This window comes from Gorilla gorilla, chromosome 5 (genome assembly GCF_029281585.2).
Source record: "Gorilla gorilla gorilla isolate KB3781 chromosome 5, NHGRI_mGorGor1-v2.1_pri, whole genome shotgun sequence".
NCBI lineage: Eukaryota > Metazoa > Chordata > Mammalia > Primates > Hominidae > Gorilla > Gorilla gorilla.
In genome coordinates this window covers 78,516,302-78,534,345 of record NC_073229.2, presented here as the reverse complement: position 1 = coordinate 78,534,345, position 18,044 = coordinate 78,516,302, and positions in this window count along the sequence as shown.

Genomic DNA, 18,044 nt, shown 5'->3' with positions numbered 1-18,044 from the left:
TAAAGGAAGGTCCAATTCTGCGAGTTGAACACACGCAACCCAAAGAAGTTACTGAGAATTCTTCTGTCTAGCATTAGATGAAGAAATCCCGTTTCCAACGAAATCCTCAAACAGGTCCAAATATCCGCTTGAAGACTTTACAAACAGAGTGTTTCCAAACTGCTCTATGAAAAGAAATGTTAAACACTGTGAGTGGAACGCACACATCACAAAGTGGTTTCTGAGAATGATTCTCTCCAGTTTTCATACGAAGATATTTCCTTTTCTACCGTTGGCCGCAAAGTGCATGAAATGTCCACTTGGAAACTTCACAAAAAGAGGGTTTCAAATCTGCTCTGTCTAAAGGAACGTTCAACTCTGTGAGTTGAACGCACACAACCCAAAGAAGTTACTGAGAATTCTTCTGTCTAGCATTAGATGAAGAAATCCCGTTTCAAACGAAATCCTCAAAGAGGTCCAAATATCCACTTGCAGACTTTACACACAGAGTGTTTCCAAACTGTTCTATGAAATGAAAGGTTAAACTCTGTTAATGGAACACACTCATCACAAAGCGGTTGCTGGGAATGATTCCCTCTAGTTTTTATACGAAGATATTTCCTTTTCTACCGTTGGCCCCAAAGCGCTTGAAATGTCCACATGCAAATTCCTCAGAAAGAGGGTTTCAAATCTACTCTGTCTAAAGGAACGTTCAACTCCGTGAGTTGAACACACGCAATCCAAAGAAGTTACTTAGAATTCTTCTGTCTAGCATTACATGAAGAAATCCCGTTTCCAAAGAAATCCTCAAAGAGGTCCAAATATCCTCTTGCAGACTTTACAAACAGAGTGTTTCCAAACTGTTCTATGAAAAGATAGGTTAAACCCTGTGAGTGGAACGCACACATCACAAAGTGGTTTCTGAGAATGATTCTCTCCAGTTTTTATAGGAAGATATTTCCTTTTCTTCCGTTGGCCGCAAAGCGCTTGAAATGTCCACTTGGAAATTTCACAAAAAGAGGGTTTCAAATCTGCTCTGTCTAAAGGAAGGTTCAACTCTGTGAGTTGAACACACCCAACTGAAAGAAGTTACTGAGAATTCTTCTGTCTAGCATTAGATGAAGAAATCACGTTTCCAAAGAAATCCTCAAAGAGGTCCAAATATCCACTTGCAGACTTTACAAACAGAGTGTTTCCTAACTGTTCTATGAAAAGAAAGGTTAAACTCTGTGAGTGGAACGCACTCATCACAAAGCGGTTGCTGGGAATGATTCTCTCTAGTTTTTACACGAAGATATTTCCTTTTCTACCGTTGGCCCCCAAGCGCTTGAAATGTCCACTTGGAAATTCCACAAAAAGAGGGTTTCAAATCTGCTCTGTCTAAAGTAAGGTTCAACTCTGCGAGTTGAACACACGGAACCCAAAGAAGTTACTGAGAATTCTTCTGTCTAGCATTAGATGAAGAAATCCCGTTTCCAACGAAATCCTCAAAGAGGTCCAAATATCCGCTTGCAGACTTTACAAACAGAGTGTTTCCAAACTGTTCTATGAAAAGAAAGGTTAAACTCTGTGAATGGAACGCACTCATCACAAAGCGGTTGCTGGGAATCATTCTCTCTAGTTTTTATAGGAAGATATTTCCTTTTCTACCGTTGGCCCCAAAGCGCTTGAAATGTCCAAATGCAAATTCCACAAAAAGACGTTTTCAAATCTGCTCTGTCTAAAGGAAGGTTCAACTCTGCGAGTTGAACACACGCAACCCAAAGAAGTGACTGAGAATTCTTCTGTCTAGCATTAGATGAAGAAATCCCGTTTCCAACGAAATCCTCAAAGAGGTCCAAATATCCACTTGCAGACTTCACAAACAGAGTGTTTCCAAACGGCTCTATGAAAGGAAAGATTAAACTCTGTGAGTGGAATGCACACATCACAAAGTGGTTTCTGAGAATGATTCTCTCCAGTTTTTATACGAAGATATTTCCTTTTCTACCGTTGGCCGCAAAGCGCTTGAAATGTCCACTTGGAAATTCCACAAAAAGAGCGTTTCAAATGTGCTCTGTCTAAAGGAAGGTTCAACTCTGTGAGTAGAACACAGGAAACCCAAAGAAGTTACTGAGAATTCTTCTGTCTAGCATTAGATGAAGAAATCCCGTTTCCAACGAAATCGTCAAAGAGGTCCAAATATCCACTTGCAGACTTTACAAACAGAGTGTTTCCAAACTGTTCTATGAAAAGAAAGGTTAAACTCTGTGAGTGAAACGCACTCATCACAAAGTGGTTTCTAGGAATGATTCTCTCCAGTTTTCATACGAAGATATTTCCTTTTCTACCGTTGGCCTCAAAGCGCTTGAAATGTTCACTTGGAAATTCCACAAAAAGAGGGTTTCAAATCTGCTCTGTCTAAAGGAAGGTTCAACTCTGCGAGCTGAACACACGCAACCCAAAGAAGTTACTGAGAATTCTTCTGTCTAGCATTAGATGAAGAAATCCCGTTTCCAATGAAATCCTCAAAGAGGTCGAAATATCCACTTGCAGACTCTACAAACAGAGTGTTTCCAAACTGTTCAATGAAAAGAAAGGTTAAACTCTGTGAGTGGAATGCACTCATCACAAAGCGGTTGCTGGGAATGATTCTCTCTAGTTTTTATACGAAGATATTTCCTTTTCTACCGTTGGCCCCAAAGCGCATGAAATGTCCACATGCAATTTACGCAAAAAGATGGTTTCAAATCTGCTCTGTCTAAAGGAAGGTTGAACTCTGTGAGTTGAACAAAGGCAACCCAAGAAGTTACCGAGAATTCTTCTGTCTAGCATTAGATGAAGAATTCCCGTTTCCAACAAAATCCTCAAAGACGTCCAAATATCCACTTGCAGACTGTAGAAACAGAGTGTTTCCAAACTGTTCTATGAAAAGAAAGGTTAAACTCTGTGAGTGCAACGCACTCATCACAAAGCAGTTGCTGGGAATGATTCTCTCTAGTTTTTATACGAAGATATTTCCTTTTCTACCGTTGGCCCCAAAGCGCTTGAAATGTCCACATGCAAATTCCACAAAAAGAGGGTTTCAAATCTGCTCTGTCTAAAGGAAGGTTCAACTCTGCGAGTTGAACACACGGAACCCAAAGAAGTTACTGAGAATTCTTCTGTCTAGCATTAGATGAAGAAATCCCGTTTCCAACGAAATCCTCAAAGAGGTCCAAATATCCACTTGCAGACTTTACAAACAGAGTGTTTCCAAACGGCTCTATGAAAGGAAAGATTAAACTCTGTGAGTGGAATGCACACATCACAAAGTGGTTTCTGAGAATGATTCTCTCCAGTTTTTATACGAAGATATTTCCTTTTCTACCGTTGGCCGCAAAGCGCTTGAAATGTCCACCTGCAAATTCCACAAAAAGAGGGTTTCAAATGTGCTCTGTCTAAAGGAAGATTCAACTCTGTCAGTTGAACACAGGCAACCCAAAGAAGTTACTGAGAATTCTTCTGTCTAGCATTAGATGAAGAAATCCCGTTTCCAACGAAATCGTCAAAGAGGTCCAAATATCCGCTTGCAGACTTTACAAACAGTGTGTTTCCAAACTGTTCTATGAAAAGAAAGGTTAAACTCTGTGAGTGGAATGCACTCATCACAAAGCGGTTGCTGGGAATGATTCTCTGTAGTTTTTATACGAAGATATTTCCTTTTCTACCGTTGGCCCCAAAGCGCTTGAAATGTCCATATGCAAATACCACAAAAAGAGAGTTTCAAATCTACTCTGTCTAAAGGAACGTTCAACTCTGTGAGTTGAACACAGGCAACCCAAAGAAGTTACTGAGAATTCTTCTGTCTAGCATTAGATGAAGATATCCCGTTTCCATTGAAATCCTCAAAGAGGTCCAAATATGCACTTGCAGACTTTGCAAACAGAGTGTTTCCAAACTGTTCTATGAAAAAAAGGGTTAAACTCGGTGAGTGGAACAAACTCATCACAAAGTGGTTTCTGGGAATGATTCTCTCCAGTTTTCATACGAAGATATTTCCTTTTCTACCGTTGGCCTCAAAGCTCTTGAAATGTCCAATTGGAAATTCGACAAAAAGAGGGTTTCAAATCTGCTCTGTCTAAAGGAAGGTTCAACTCTGCGAGCTGAACACACACAACCCAAAGAAGTTACTGAGAATTCTTCTGTCTAGCATTAGATGAAGAAATCCCGTATCCAATGAAATCCTCAAAGAGGTCCAAATATCCACTTGCAGACTTTACAAGCAGAGTGTATCCAAACTGTTCTATGAGAAGAAAGGTTAAACTCTGTGAGTGGAACGCATTCATCACAAAGCGGTTGCTGGGAATGATTCTCTCTAGTTTTTATACGAAGATATTTCCTTTTCTACCGTTGGCCCCAAAGCGCTTGAAATGTCCACATGCAAATTCCACAAAAAGAGAGTTTCAAATCTACTCTGTCTAAAGGAAAGTTCAACTCTGTGAGTTGAACACAGGCAACCCAAAGAAGTTACTGAGAATTCTTCTGTCTAGCATTAGATGAAGAAATCCCGTTTCCATTGAAATCCTCAAAGAGGTCCAAATATGCACTTCCAGACTTTGCAAACAGAGTGTTTCCAAACTGTTCTATGAAAAAAAAGGTTAAACTCTGTGAGTGGAACACACTCATCACAAAGTGGTTTCTGGGAATGATTCTCTCCAGTTTTCATACGAAGATATTGCCTTTTCTACCGTTGGCCGCAAAGCGCTTGAAATGTCCACTTGGAAATTGCACAAAAAGAGGGTTTCAAATCTGCTCTGTGTAAAGGAAGGTTCAACTCTGCGAGTTGAACACACGCAACCCAAAGAAGTTACTGAGAATTCTTCTGTCTAGCATTAGATGAAGAAATCCCGTTTCCAACGAAATCCTAAAAGAGGTCCAAATATCCACTTGCAGACTTTACAAACAGAGTGCTTCCAAACTGTTCTATGAAAAGAAAGGTTAAACCCTGTGAGTGGAACGCACACATCACAAAGTGGTTTCTGAGAATGATTCTCTCCAGTTTTTATACGAAGATATTTCCTTTTCTTCCGTTGGTCGTAAAGCGCTTGAAATGTCCACTTGCAAATTCCACAAAAAGAGGGTTTCAAAGCTGCTCTGTCTAAAGGAAGGTTCAACTCTGCGAGTTGAACACACCCAACTGAAAGAAGTTACTGAGAATTCTTCTGTCTAGCATTAGATGAAGAAATCACGTTTCCAACCAAATCGTCAAAGAGGTCCAAATATCCGCTTGCAGACTTTACAAACAGAGTGTTTCCAAACTGCTCTATGAAAAGAAAGGTTAAACTATGTGAGTGGAACGCACACTTCACAAAGTGGTTTCTGAGAATGATTCTCTCCAGTTTTTATACGAAGATATTTCCTTTTCTACCGTTGGCCCCAAAGCGCTTGAAATGTCCAATTGGAAATTCCACAAAAAGAGGGTTTCAAATCTGCTCTGTCTAAAGGAAGGTTCAACTCTGCGAGTTGAACACACGCAACCCATAGAAGTTACTGAGAATTCTTCTGCCTAGCATCAGACGAAGAAATCCCGTTTCCAAAGAAATCCTCAAACAGGTCCAAATATCCACTGGCAGACTTTACAAACAGAGTGTTTCCAAGCTGTTCTATGAAAAGAAAGGTTAAACTCTGTGAATGGAACGCCCTCATCAGAAAGCGGTTGCTGGGAATCATTCTCTCTAGTTTTTATACGAAGATATTTCCTTTTCTACCGTTGGCCCCAAAGCGCTTGAAATGTCCACATGCAAATTCCACAAAAAGAGGTTTTCAAATCTGCTCTGTCTAAAGGAAGGTTCAACTCTGCGAGTTGAACACACGCAACCCAAAGAAGTTGCTGAGAATTCTTCTGTCTAGCATTAGATGAAGAAATCCCGTTTCCAACGAAATCCTCAAAAGGTCCAAATATCCACTTGCAGACTTTACAAACAGAGTGTTTCCAAACTGTTCTATGAAAAGAAAGGTTAAACTCTGTGAATGGAACGCACTCATCACAAAGCGGTTGCTGGGAATGATTCTCTCTAGTTTTTATACGAAGATATTTCCTTTTCTACCGTTGGCCCCAAATCGCTTGAAATGTCCACATGGAAATTCCACAAAAAGAGGTTTTCAAATCTGCTCTATCTAAAGGAAGCTTCAACTCTGCGAGTTGAACACACGCAACCCAAAGAAGTTACTGAGAATTCTTCTGTCTAGCATTAGATGAAGAAATCCCGTTTCCAACGAAATCCTCAAAGAGGTCCAAATATCCACTTGCAGACTTTACAAACAGAGTGTTTCCAAACGGCCCTATGAAAGGAAAGATTAAACTCTGTGAGTGGAATGCACACATCACAATGTGGTTTCTGAGAATGATTCTCTCCAGTTTTTATACGAAGATATTTCCTTTTCTATCGTTGGCCGCAAAGCGCTTGAAATGTCCACTTGGAAATTCCACAAAAAGAGGGTTTCAAATGTGCTCTATCTAAAGGAAGGTTCAACTCTGTGAGTTGAACACAGGCAACCCAAAGAAGTTACTGAGAATTCTTCTGTCTAGCATTAGATGAAGAAATCCCGTTTCCAACGAAATCCTCAAAGAGGTCCAAATATCCGCTTGCAGACTTTTCAAACAGTGTGTTTCCAAACTGTTCTATGAAAAGAAAGGTTAAACTCTGTGAGTGGAATGCACTCATCACAAAGCGGTTGCTGGGAATGATTCTCTCTAGTTTTTATACGAAGATATTTCCTTTTCTACCGTTGGCCCCAAAGCGCTTGAAATGTCCACATGCAAATTCCACAAAAAGAGAGTTTCAAATCTACTCTGTCTAAAGGAACGTTCAACTCTGTGAGTTGAACACAGGCAACCCAATGAAGTTACTGAGAATTCTTCTGTCTAGGATTAGATGAAGAAATCCCGTTTCCATTGAAATCCTCAAAGAGGTCCAAATATGCACTTGCAGACTTTGCAAACAGAGTGTTTCCAAACTGTTCTATGAAAACAAAGGTTAAACTCTGTGAGTGGAACACACTTATCACAAAGTGGTTTCTGGGAATGATTCTCTCCAGTTTTCATACGAAGATATTTCCTTTTCTACCGTTGGACGCAAAGCGCTTGAAATGTCCACTTGGAAATTCCACAAAAAGAGGGTTTCAAATCTGCTCTGTGTAAAGGAAGGTTCACCTCTGCGAGTTGAACACAGGCAACCCAAAGAAGTTACTGAGAATTCTTCTGTCTAGCATTAGATGAAGAAATCCCGTTTCCAATGAAATCCTCAAAGAGGTCCAAATATCCACTTGCAGACTGTACAAACAGAGTGTTTCCAAACTGTTCTATGAAAAGAAAGGTTAAACTCTGTGAGTGGAACGCACTCATCACAAAGCGTTTGCTGGGAATGATTCTCTCTAGTTTTTATACGAAGATATTTCCTTTTCTACCGTTGGCCCCAAAGCACTTGCAATGTCCACATGCAAATTCCACAAAAAGATGGTTTCAAATCTGCTCTGTCTAAAGGCAGGTTGAACTCTGTGAGTTGAACAAAGGCAACCCAAAAAGTTACCGAGAATTATTCTGTGTAGCATTAGATGAAGAATCCCCGTTTCCAACAAAATCCTCAAAGAGGTCCAAATATCCACTTGCAGACTTTACAAACAGAGTGTTTCCAAACTGTTCTATGAAAAGAAAGGTTAAACTCTGTGAGTGAAACGCACTCATCACAAAGTGGTTTCTAGGAATGATTCTCTCCAGTTTTCATACGAAGATATTTCCTTTTCTACCATTGGCCGCAAAGCGCTTGAAATGTCCACTTGGAAATTTCACAAAAAGAGGGTTTCAAATCTGCTCTGTCTAAAGTAAGGTTCAACTCTGCGAGTTGAACACACCCAACTGAAAGAAGTTACTGAGAATTCTTCTGTCTAGCATTAGATGAAGAAATCACGTTTCCAAAAAAATCCTCAAAGAGGTCCAAATATCCACTTGCAGACTTTACAAACAGAGTGTTTCCTAACTGTTCTATGAAAAGAAAGGTTAAACTCTGTGAGTGGAACGCACTCATCACAAAGCGGTTGCTGGGAATGATTCTCTCTAGTTTTTACACGAAGATATTTCCTTTTCTACCGTTGGCCCCCAAGCGCTTGAAATGTCCACTTGGAAATTCCACAAAAAGAGGGTTTCAAATCTGCTCTGTCTAAAGGAAGGTTCAACTCTGCGAGTTGAACACACGCAACCCAAAGAAGTTACTGAGAATTCTTCTGTCTACCATTAGATGAAGAAATCCAGTTTCCAACGAAATCCTCAAAGAGGTCCAAATATCCACTTGCAGACTTTACAAACAGAGTGTTTCCAAACTGTTCTATGAAAGGAAAGGTTAAACTCTGTGAATGGAACGCACTCATCACAAAGCGGTTGCTGGGAATGATTCTCTCTAGTTTTTATACGAAGATATTTCCTTTTCTACCGTTGGCCCCAAAGCACTTGAAATGTCCACATGCAAATTCCACAAAAAGAGAGTTTCAAATCTGCTCTGTCTAAAGGAAGGTTCAACTCTGTGAGTTGAACACAGGCAACCCAAAGAAGTTACTGAGAATTCTTCTGTCTAGCATTAGATGAAGAAATCCCGTTTCAAACGAAATCCTCAAAGAGGTCCAAATATCCACTTGCAGACTTTACAAACAGAGTGTTTCCAAACTGTTCTATGAAAAGAAAGGTTAAACTCTGTGAGTGAAACGCACTCATCACAAAGTGGTTTCTGGGAATGATTCTCTCCATTTTTCATACGAAGATATTTCCTTTTCTACCGTTGGCCGCAAAGCGCATGAAATGTCCACTTGGAAATTCCACAAAAAGAGGGTTTCAAATCTGCTCTGTCTAAAGGAAGGTCCAATTCTGCGAGTTGAACACACGCAACCCAAAGAAGTTACTGAGAATTCTTCTGTCTAGCATTAGATGAAGAAATCCCGTTTCCAACGAAATCCTCAAACAGGTCCAAATATCCGCTTGAAGACTTTACAAACAGAGTGTTTCCAAACTGCTCTATGAAAAGAAATGTTAAACACTGTGAGTGGAACGCACACATCACAAAGTGGTTTCTGAGAATGATTCTCTCCAGTTTTCATACGAAGATATTTCCTTTTCTACCGTTGGCCGCAAAGTGCATGAAATGTCCACTTGGAAACTTCACAAAAAGAGGGTTTCAAATCTGCTCTGTCTAAAGGAACGTTCAACTCTGTGAGTTGAACGCACACAACCCAAAGAAGTTACTGAGAATTCTTCTGTCTAGCATTAGATGAAGAAATCCCGTTTCAAACGAAATCCTCAAAGAGGTCCAAATATCCACTTGCAGACTTTACACACAGAGTGTTTCCAAACTGTTCTATGAAATGAAAGGTTAAACTCTGTTAATGGAACACACTCATCACAAAGCGGTTGCTGGGAATGATTCCCTCTAGTTTTTATACGAAGATATTTCCTTTTCTACCGTTGGCCCCAAAGCGCTTGAAATGTCCACATGCAAATTCCTCAGAAAGAGGGTTTCAAATCTACTCTGTCTAAAGGAACGTTCAACTCCGTGAGTTGAACACACGCAATCCAAAGAAGTTACTTAGAATTCTTCTGTCTAGCATTACATGAAGAAATCCCGTTTCCAAAGAAATCCTCAAAGAGGTCCAAATATCCTCTTGCAGACTTTACAAACAGAGTGTTTCCAAACTGTTCTATGAAAAGATAGGTTAAACCCTGTGAGTGGAACGCACACATCACAAAGTGGTTTCTGAGAATGATTCTCTCCAGTTTTTATAGGAAGATATTTCCTTTTCTTCCGTTGGCCGCAAAGCGCTTGAAATGTCCACTTGGAAATTTCACAAAAAGAGGGTTTCAAATCTGCTCTGTCTAAAGGAAGGTTCAACTCTGTGAGTTGAACACACCCAACTGAAAGAAGTTACTGAGAATTCTTCTGTCTAGCATTAGATGAAGAAATCACGTTTCCAAAGAAATCCTCAAAGAGGTCCAAATATCCACTTGCAGACTTTACAAACAGAGTGTTTCCTAACTGTTCTATGAAAAGAAAGGTTAAACTCTGTGAGTGGAACGCACTCATCACAAAGCGGTTGCTGGGAATGATTCTCTCTAGTTTTTACACGAAGATATTTCCTTTTCTACCGTTGGCCCCCAAGCGCTTGAAATGTCCACTTGGAAATTCCACAAAAAGAGGGTTTCAAATCTGCTCTGTCTAAAGGAAGGTTCAACTCTGCGAGTTGAACACACGCAACCCAAAGAAGTTACTGAGAATTCTTCTGTCTACCATTAGATGAAGAAATCCCGTTTCCAACGAAATCCTCAAAGAGATCCAAATATCCACTTGCAGACTTTACAAACAGAGTGTTTCCAAACTGTTCTATGAAAAGAAAGGTTAAACTCTGTGAATGGAACGCACTCATCACAAAGCGGTTGCTGGGAATGATTCTCTCTAGTTTTTATACGAAGATATTTCCTTTTCTACCGTTGGCCCCAAAGCACTTGAAATGTCCACATGCAAATTCCACAAAAAGAGAGTTTCAAATCTGCTCTGTCTAAAGGAAGGTTCAACTCTGTGAGTTGAACACAGGCAACCCAAAGAAGTTACTGAGAATTCTTCTGTCTAGCATTAGATGAAGAAATCCCGTTTCCAACGAAATCGTCAAAGAGGTCCAAATATCCACTTGCAGACTTTACAAACAGAGTGTTTCCAAACTGTTCTATGAAAAGAAAGGTTAAACTCTGTGAGTGAAACGCACTCATCACAAAGTGGTTTCTGGGAATGATTCTCTCAATTTTTCATACGAAGATATTTCCTTTTCTACTGTTGGCCGCAAAGCGCATGAAATGTCCACTTGGAAATTCCACAAAAAGAGGGTTTCAAATCTGCTCTGTCTAAAGGAAGGTCCAATTCTGCGAGTTGAACACACGCAACCCAAAGAAGTTACTGAGAATTCTTCTGTCTAGCATTAGATGAAGAAATCCCGTTTCCAACGAAATCCTCAAAGAGGTCCAAATATCCACTTGCAGACTTTACAAACAGAATGTTTCCAAACTGTTCTATGAAAAGAAAGGTTCAACTCTGTGAGTGCAACGCACTCATCACAAAGCGGTTGCTGGGAATGATTCTCTCTAGTTTTTATACGAACATATTTCCTTTTCTACCGTTGGACCCAAAGCGCTTGAAATGTCCACATACAAATTCCACAAAAAGAGGGTTTCAAATCTGCTCTGTCTAAAGGAAGCTTCAACTCTGCGAGTTGAACACACGCAACCCAAAGAAGTAACTGAGAATTCTTCTGTCTAGCATTAGATGAAGAAATCCCGTTTCCAATGAAATCCTCAAAGAGGTCCAAATATCCACTTGCAGACTTTAGAAACAGAGTGTTTCCAAACTGCTCTATGAAAAGAAAGGTTAAACTCTGTGAGTGGAACGCACACATCACAAAGTGGTTTCTGAGAATGATTCTCTGCAGTTTTTATATGAAGATATTTCCTTTTCTACCATTGGCCGCAAAGCGCTTGAAATGTCCACTTGGAAACTCCACAAAAAGACGGTTTCAAATCTGCTCTATCTAAAGGAAAGTTCAACTGTGCGAGTTGAACACACGTAACCCAAAGAAGTTACTGAGAATTATTCTGTCTAGCATTAGATGAAGAAATCCCGTTTCCAACGAAATCCTCAAAGAGGTCCAAATATCCACATGCAGACTTTACAAACAGAGCGTTTCCAAACTGCTCTATGAAAAGAAAGGTTCAACTCTGTGAGTGGAACGCACTCATCACAAAGTGATTGCAGGGAATGATTCTCTCTAGTTTTTATAAGAAGATATTTCCTTTTCTACTGGTGGCTCCAAAGCGCTTGAAATGTCCACATGCAAATTCAACAAAAAGAGGGTTTCAAATCTGCTCTGTCTAAAGGAAGGTTCAACTCTGTGAGTTGAACAAAGGCAACCCAAAGAAGTTACTGAGAATTCTTCTGTCTAGCATTAGATGAAGAAATCCCGTTTCCAACGAAATCCTCAAAGAGGTCCAAATATCCGCTTGCAAACTTTACAGAGTGTTTCCAAACTGCTCTATGAAAAGAAACGTTAAACTCTGTGAGTGGAACGCACACATCACAAAGTGGTTACTGAGAATGATTCTCTCCAGTTTTTATACGAAGATATTTCCTTTTCTACCGTTGGCCGCAAAGCGCTTGAAATGTCCACTTGGAAATTCCACAAAAAGAGGGTTTCAAATCTGCTCTGTCTAGTGGAAGGTTCAACTCTGCGCATTGATCACATGCAACCCTAGGAAGTTACTGAGAATTCTTCTGTCTAGCATTAGATGAAGAAATCCCGTTTCCAAAGAAATCCTCAAAGAGGTCCAAATATCCACATGCACACTTTACAAACAGAGTGTTTCCAAACTGTTCTATGAAAAGAAAGGTTAAACTCTGTGAATGGAACACACTCATCACAAAGCGGTTGCTGGGAATGATTCTCTCTAGTTTTTACACGAAGATATTTCCTTTTCTACCGTTGGCCCTAAAGCGCATGAAATGTCCACATGCAAATTCCACAAAAAGAGGGTTTCAAATCTGCTCTGTCTAAAGGAACGTTCAACTCTGTGAGTTGAACACAGGCAACCCAAAGAAGTTACTGAGAATTCTTCTGTCTAGCATTAGATGAAGAAATCGCGTTTCCAACGAAATCCTCAAAGAGGTCCAAATATCCGCTTACAGACTTTAGAAACAGAGTGTTTCCAAACTGCTCTATGAAAATAAAGGTTAAACTCTGTGAGTGGAACGCACACATCACAAAGTGGTTTCTGAGAATGATTCTCTCCAGTTTTTATACGAAGATATTTCCTTTTCTACCGTTGACCGCAAAGCGCTTTAAATGTCCACTTGGAAATTCCACAAAAAGAGGGTTTCAAATCTGCTCTGTCTAAAGGAAGGTTCAACTCTGCGAGTTAAACACACGCAACCCAAAGAACATACTGAGAATTCTTCTGTCTAGCATTAGATGAAGAAATCCCGTTTCCAACGAAATCCTCAAAGAGGTCCAAATATCCACTTGCAGACTTTACAAACAGAGTGTTTCCAAACTGTTCTCTGAAAAGAAAGGTTAAACTCTGTGAGTGGAACGCACTCATCACAAAGCGGTTGCTGGGAATGATTCTCTCTAGTTTTTATACGAAGATATTTCCTTTTCTACCGTTGGCTCCAAAGCGCTTGAAATGTCCACATGCAAATTCCACAAGAAGAGGGTTTCAAATCTGCTCTATCTAAAGGAAGGTTCAACTCTGTGAGTTGAACACAGGCAACCGAAAGAAGTTACTGAGAATTCTTCTGTCTAGCATTAGATGAAGAAATCCCGTTTCCAACGAAATCCTCAAAGAGGTCCAAATATCCGCTTGCAGACTTTACAAACAGAGTGTTTCCAAACTGTTCTATGAAAAGAAAGGTTAAACTCTATGAGTGGAACGCACTCATCACAAAGCGGTTGTTTGGTATAATTCTCTCTAGTTTTATACGAAGATACTTCCTTTTCTACCGTTGGCCCCAAAGCACTTGAAATGTCCACATGCGAATTCCACAAATGAGGGTTTCAAATCTGCTGTGTCAAAAGGAAGGTTCAACTCTGTGAGTTGAACACAGGCAACCCAAAGAAGTTACTGAGAATTCTTCTGTCTAGCATTAGATGAAGAAATACCGTTTCCAACGAAATCCTCAAAGAGGTCCAAATATCCACTTGCAGACTTTACAAACAGAGTGTTTCCAAACTGTTCTATGAAAAGAAAGGTTAAACTCTGTGAGTGGAACGCACTCATCAAAAAGCGGTTGCTGGGAATGATTCTCTCTAGTTTTTATACGAAGATATTTCCTTTTCTACCGTTGGCCCCAAAGCGCTTGAAATGTCCACATTCAAATTCCACAAAAACAGGGTTTCAAATCTGCTCTGTCTCAAGGAAGGTTCAACTCTGTGAGTTGAACAAAGGCAACCCAAAGAAGATACTGAGAATTCTTCTGTCTAGCATTAGATGAAGAAATCCCGTTTCCAACGAAATCCTCAAAGAGGTCCAAATATCCGCTTGCAGACTTTACAAACAGAGTGTTTCCAAACTGCTCTATGAAAAGAAATGTTAAACACTGTGAGTGGAACGCACACATCACAAAGTGGTTTCTGAGAATGATTCTCTCCAGTTTTTATACGAAGATATTTCCTTTTCTACCGTTGGCCGCAAATTGCATGAAATGTCCACTTGGAACCTTCACAAAAAGAGGGTTTCAAATCTGCTCTGTCTAAAGGAACGTTCAACTCTGTGAGTTGAACACACACAACCCAAAGAATTTACTGAGAATTCTTCTGTCTAGCATTAGATGAAGAAATCCCGTTTCAAACGAAATCCTCAAAGAGGTCCAAATATCCACTTGCAGACTTTACAAACAGAGTGTTTCCAAACTGTTCTATGAAAAGAAAGGTTAAACTCTGTTAATGGAACACACTCATCACAAAGCGGTTGCTGGGAATGATTCTCTCTAGTTTTTATACAAAGATATTTCCTTTTCTACCGTTGGCCCCAAAGCACTTGAAATGTCCACATGCAAATTCCTCAGAAAGAGGGTTTCAAATCTGCTCTGTCTAAAGGAACGTTCAACTCTGTGAGTTGAACACACGCAACCCAAGGAAGTTACTGAGAATTCTTCTGTCTAGCATTAGATGAAGAAATCCCGTTTCCAAAGAAATCGTCAAAGAGGTCCAAATATCCTCTTGCAGACTTTACAAACAGAGTGTTTCCAAACTGTTCTATGAAAAGATAGGTTAAACCCTGTGAGTGGAACGCACACATCACAAAGTGGTTTCTGAGAATGATTCTCTCCAGTTTTTATACGAAGATATTTCCTTTTCTTCCGTTGGCCGCAAAGCGCTTGAAATGTCCACTTGGAAATTCCACAAAAAGAGGGTTTCAAATCTGCTCTGTCTAAAGGAAGGTTCAACCCAGCGAGTTGAACACACCCAACTGAAAGAAGTTACTGAGAATTCTTCTGTCTAGCATTAGATGAAGAAATCCCGTTTCCAACAAAATCCTCAAAGAGGTCCAAATATCCACTTGCAGACTTTACAAACAGAGTGTTTCCTAACTGTTCTATGAAAAGAAAGGTTAAACTCTGTGAGTGGAACACACTCATCACAAAGCGGTTGCTGGGAATGATTCTCTCTAGTTTTTACACGAAGATATTTAATTTTCTACCGTTGGCCGCAAAGCGCTTGAAATGTCCACTTGGAAATTCCACAAAAAGAGGGTTTCAAATCTGCTCTGTCTAAAGCAAGCTTCAACTCTGTGAGTTGAACACAGGCAACCCAAAGAAGTTACTGAGAATTCTTCTGTCTAGCATTAGATGAAGAAATCCCGTTTCAAACGAAATCCTCAAAGAGGTGCAAATATCCACCTGCAGACTTTACAAACAGACTGTTTCCAAACTGTTCTATGAAAAGAAAGGTTAAACTCTGTGAGTGAAACGCACTCATCACAAAGTGGTTTCTGGGAATGATTCTCTCCATTTTTCATACGAAGATATTTCCTTTTCTACCGTTGGCCGCAAAGTGCATGAAATGTCCACTTGGAACCTTCACAAAAAGAGGGTTTCAAATCTGCTCTGTCTAAAGGAACGTTCAACTCTGTGAGTTGAACACACACAACCCAAAGAATTTACTGAGAATTCTTCTGTCTAGCATTAGATGAAGAAATCCCGTTTCAAACGAAATCCTCAAAGAGGTCCAAATATCCACTTGCAGACTTTACAAACAGAGTGTTTCCAAACTGTTCTATGAAAAGAAAGGTTAAACTCTGTTAATGGAACACACTCATCACAAAGCGGTTGCTGGGAATGATTCTCTCTAGTTTTTATACAAAGATATTTCCTTTTCTACCGTTGGCCCCAAAGCACTTGAAATGTCCACATGCAAATTCCTCAGAAAGAGGGTTTCAAATCTGCTCTGTCTAAAGGAACGTTCAACTCTGTGAGTTGAACACACGCAACCCAAGGAAGTTACTGAGAATTCTTCTGTCTAGCATTAGATGAAGAAATCCCGTTTCCAAAGAAATCGTCAAAGAGGTCCAAATATCCTCTTGCAGACTTTACAAACAGAGTGTTTCCAAACTGTTCTATGAAAAGATAGGTTAAACCCTGTGAGTGGAACGCACACATCACAAAGTGGTTTCTGAGAATGATTCTCTCCAGTTTTTATACGAAGATATTTCCTTTTCTTCCGTTGGCCGCAAAGCGCTTGAAATGTCCACTTGGAAATTCCACAAAAAGAGGGTTTCAAATCTGCTCTGTCTAAAGGAAGGTTCAACCCAGCGAGTTGAACACACCCAACTGAAAGAAGTTACTGAGAATTCTTCTGTCTAGCATTAGATGAAGAAATCCCGTTTCCAACAAAATCCTCAAAGAGGTCCAAATATCCACTTGCAGACTTTACAAACAGAGTGTTTCCTAACTGTTCTATGAAAAGAAAGGTTAAACTCTGTGAGTGGAACACACTCATCACAAAGCGGTTGCTGGGAATGATTCTCTCTAGTTTTTACACGAAGATATTTAATTTTCTACCGTTGGCCGCAAAGCGCTTGAAATGTCCACTTGGAAATTCCACAAAAAGAGGGTTTCAAATCTGCTCTGTCTAAAGCAAGCTTCAACTCTGTGAGTTGAACACAGGCAACCCAAAGAAGTTACTGAGAATTCTTCTGTCTAGCATTAGATGAAGAAATCCCGTTTCAAACGAAATCCTCAAAGAGGTGCAAATATCCACCTGCAGACTTTACAAACAGACTGTTTCCAAACTGTTCTATGAAAAGAAAGGTTAAACTCTGTGAGTGAAACGCACTCATCACAAAGTGGTTTCTGGGAATGATTCTCTCCATTTTTCATACGAAGATATTTCCTTTTCTACCGTTGGCCGCAAAGCGCATGAAATGTCCACTTGGAAATTCCACAAAAAGAGGGTTTCAAATCTGCTCTGTCTAAAGGAAGGTCCAATTCTGCGAGTTGAACACACGCAACCCAAAGAAGTTACTGAGAATTCTTCTGTCTAGCATTAGATGAAGAAATCCCGTTTCCAACGAAATCCTCAAAGATGTCCAAATATCCACTTGCAGACTTTACAAACAGAATGTTTCCAAACTGTTCTAAGAAAAGAAAGGTTCAACTCTGTGAGTGCAACGCACTCATCACAAAGCGGTTGCTGGGAATGATTCTCTCTAGTTTTTATACGAACATATTTCCTTTTCTACCGTTGGACCCAAAGCGCTTGAAATGTCCACATACAAATTCCACAAAAAGAGGGTTTCAAATCTGCTCTGTCTAAAGGAAGCTTCAACTCTGCGAGTTGAACACACGCAACCCAAAGAAGTTACTGAGAATTCTTCTGTCTAGCATTAGATGAAGAAATCCCGTTTCCAACGAAATCCTCAAAGAGGTCCAAATATCCGCTTGCAGACTTTACAAACAGAGTGTTTCCAAACTGCTCTATGAAAAGAAAGGTTAAATTCTGTGAGTGGAACGCACACATCACAAATTGGTTACTGAGAATGATTCTCTCCAGTTTTTATACGAAGATATTTCCTTTTCTACCGTTGGCCGCAAAGCGCTTGAAATGTCCACTTGGAAATTCCACAAAAAGAGGGTTTCAAATCTGCTCTGTCTAATGGAAGGTTCAACTCTGCGAGTTGATCACATGCAACCCTAGGAAGTTACTGAGAATTCTTCTGTCTAGCATTAGATGAAGAAATCCCGTTTCCAAAGAAATCCTCAAAGAGGTCCAAATATCCACATGCACACTTCACAGAGTGTTTCCAAACTGTTCTATGAAAAGAAAGGTTAAACTCTGTTAATGGAACACACTCATCACAAAGCAGTTGCTGGGAATGATTCTCTCTAGTTTTTATACGAAGATATTTCCTTTTCTACCGTTGGCCCTAAAGCGCTTGAAATGTCCACATGCAAATTCCACAAAAAGAGGGTTTCAAATCTGCTCTGTCTAAAGGAACGTTCAACTCTGTGAGTTGAACACAGGCA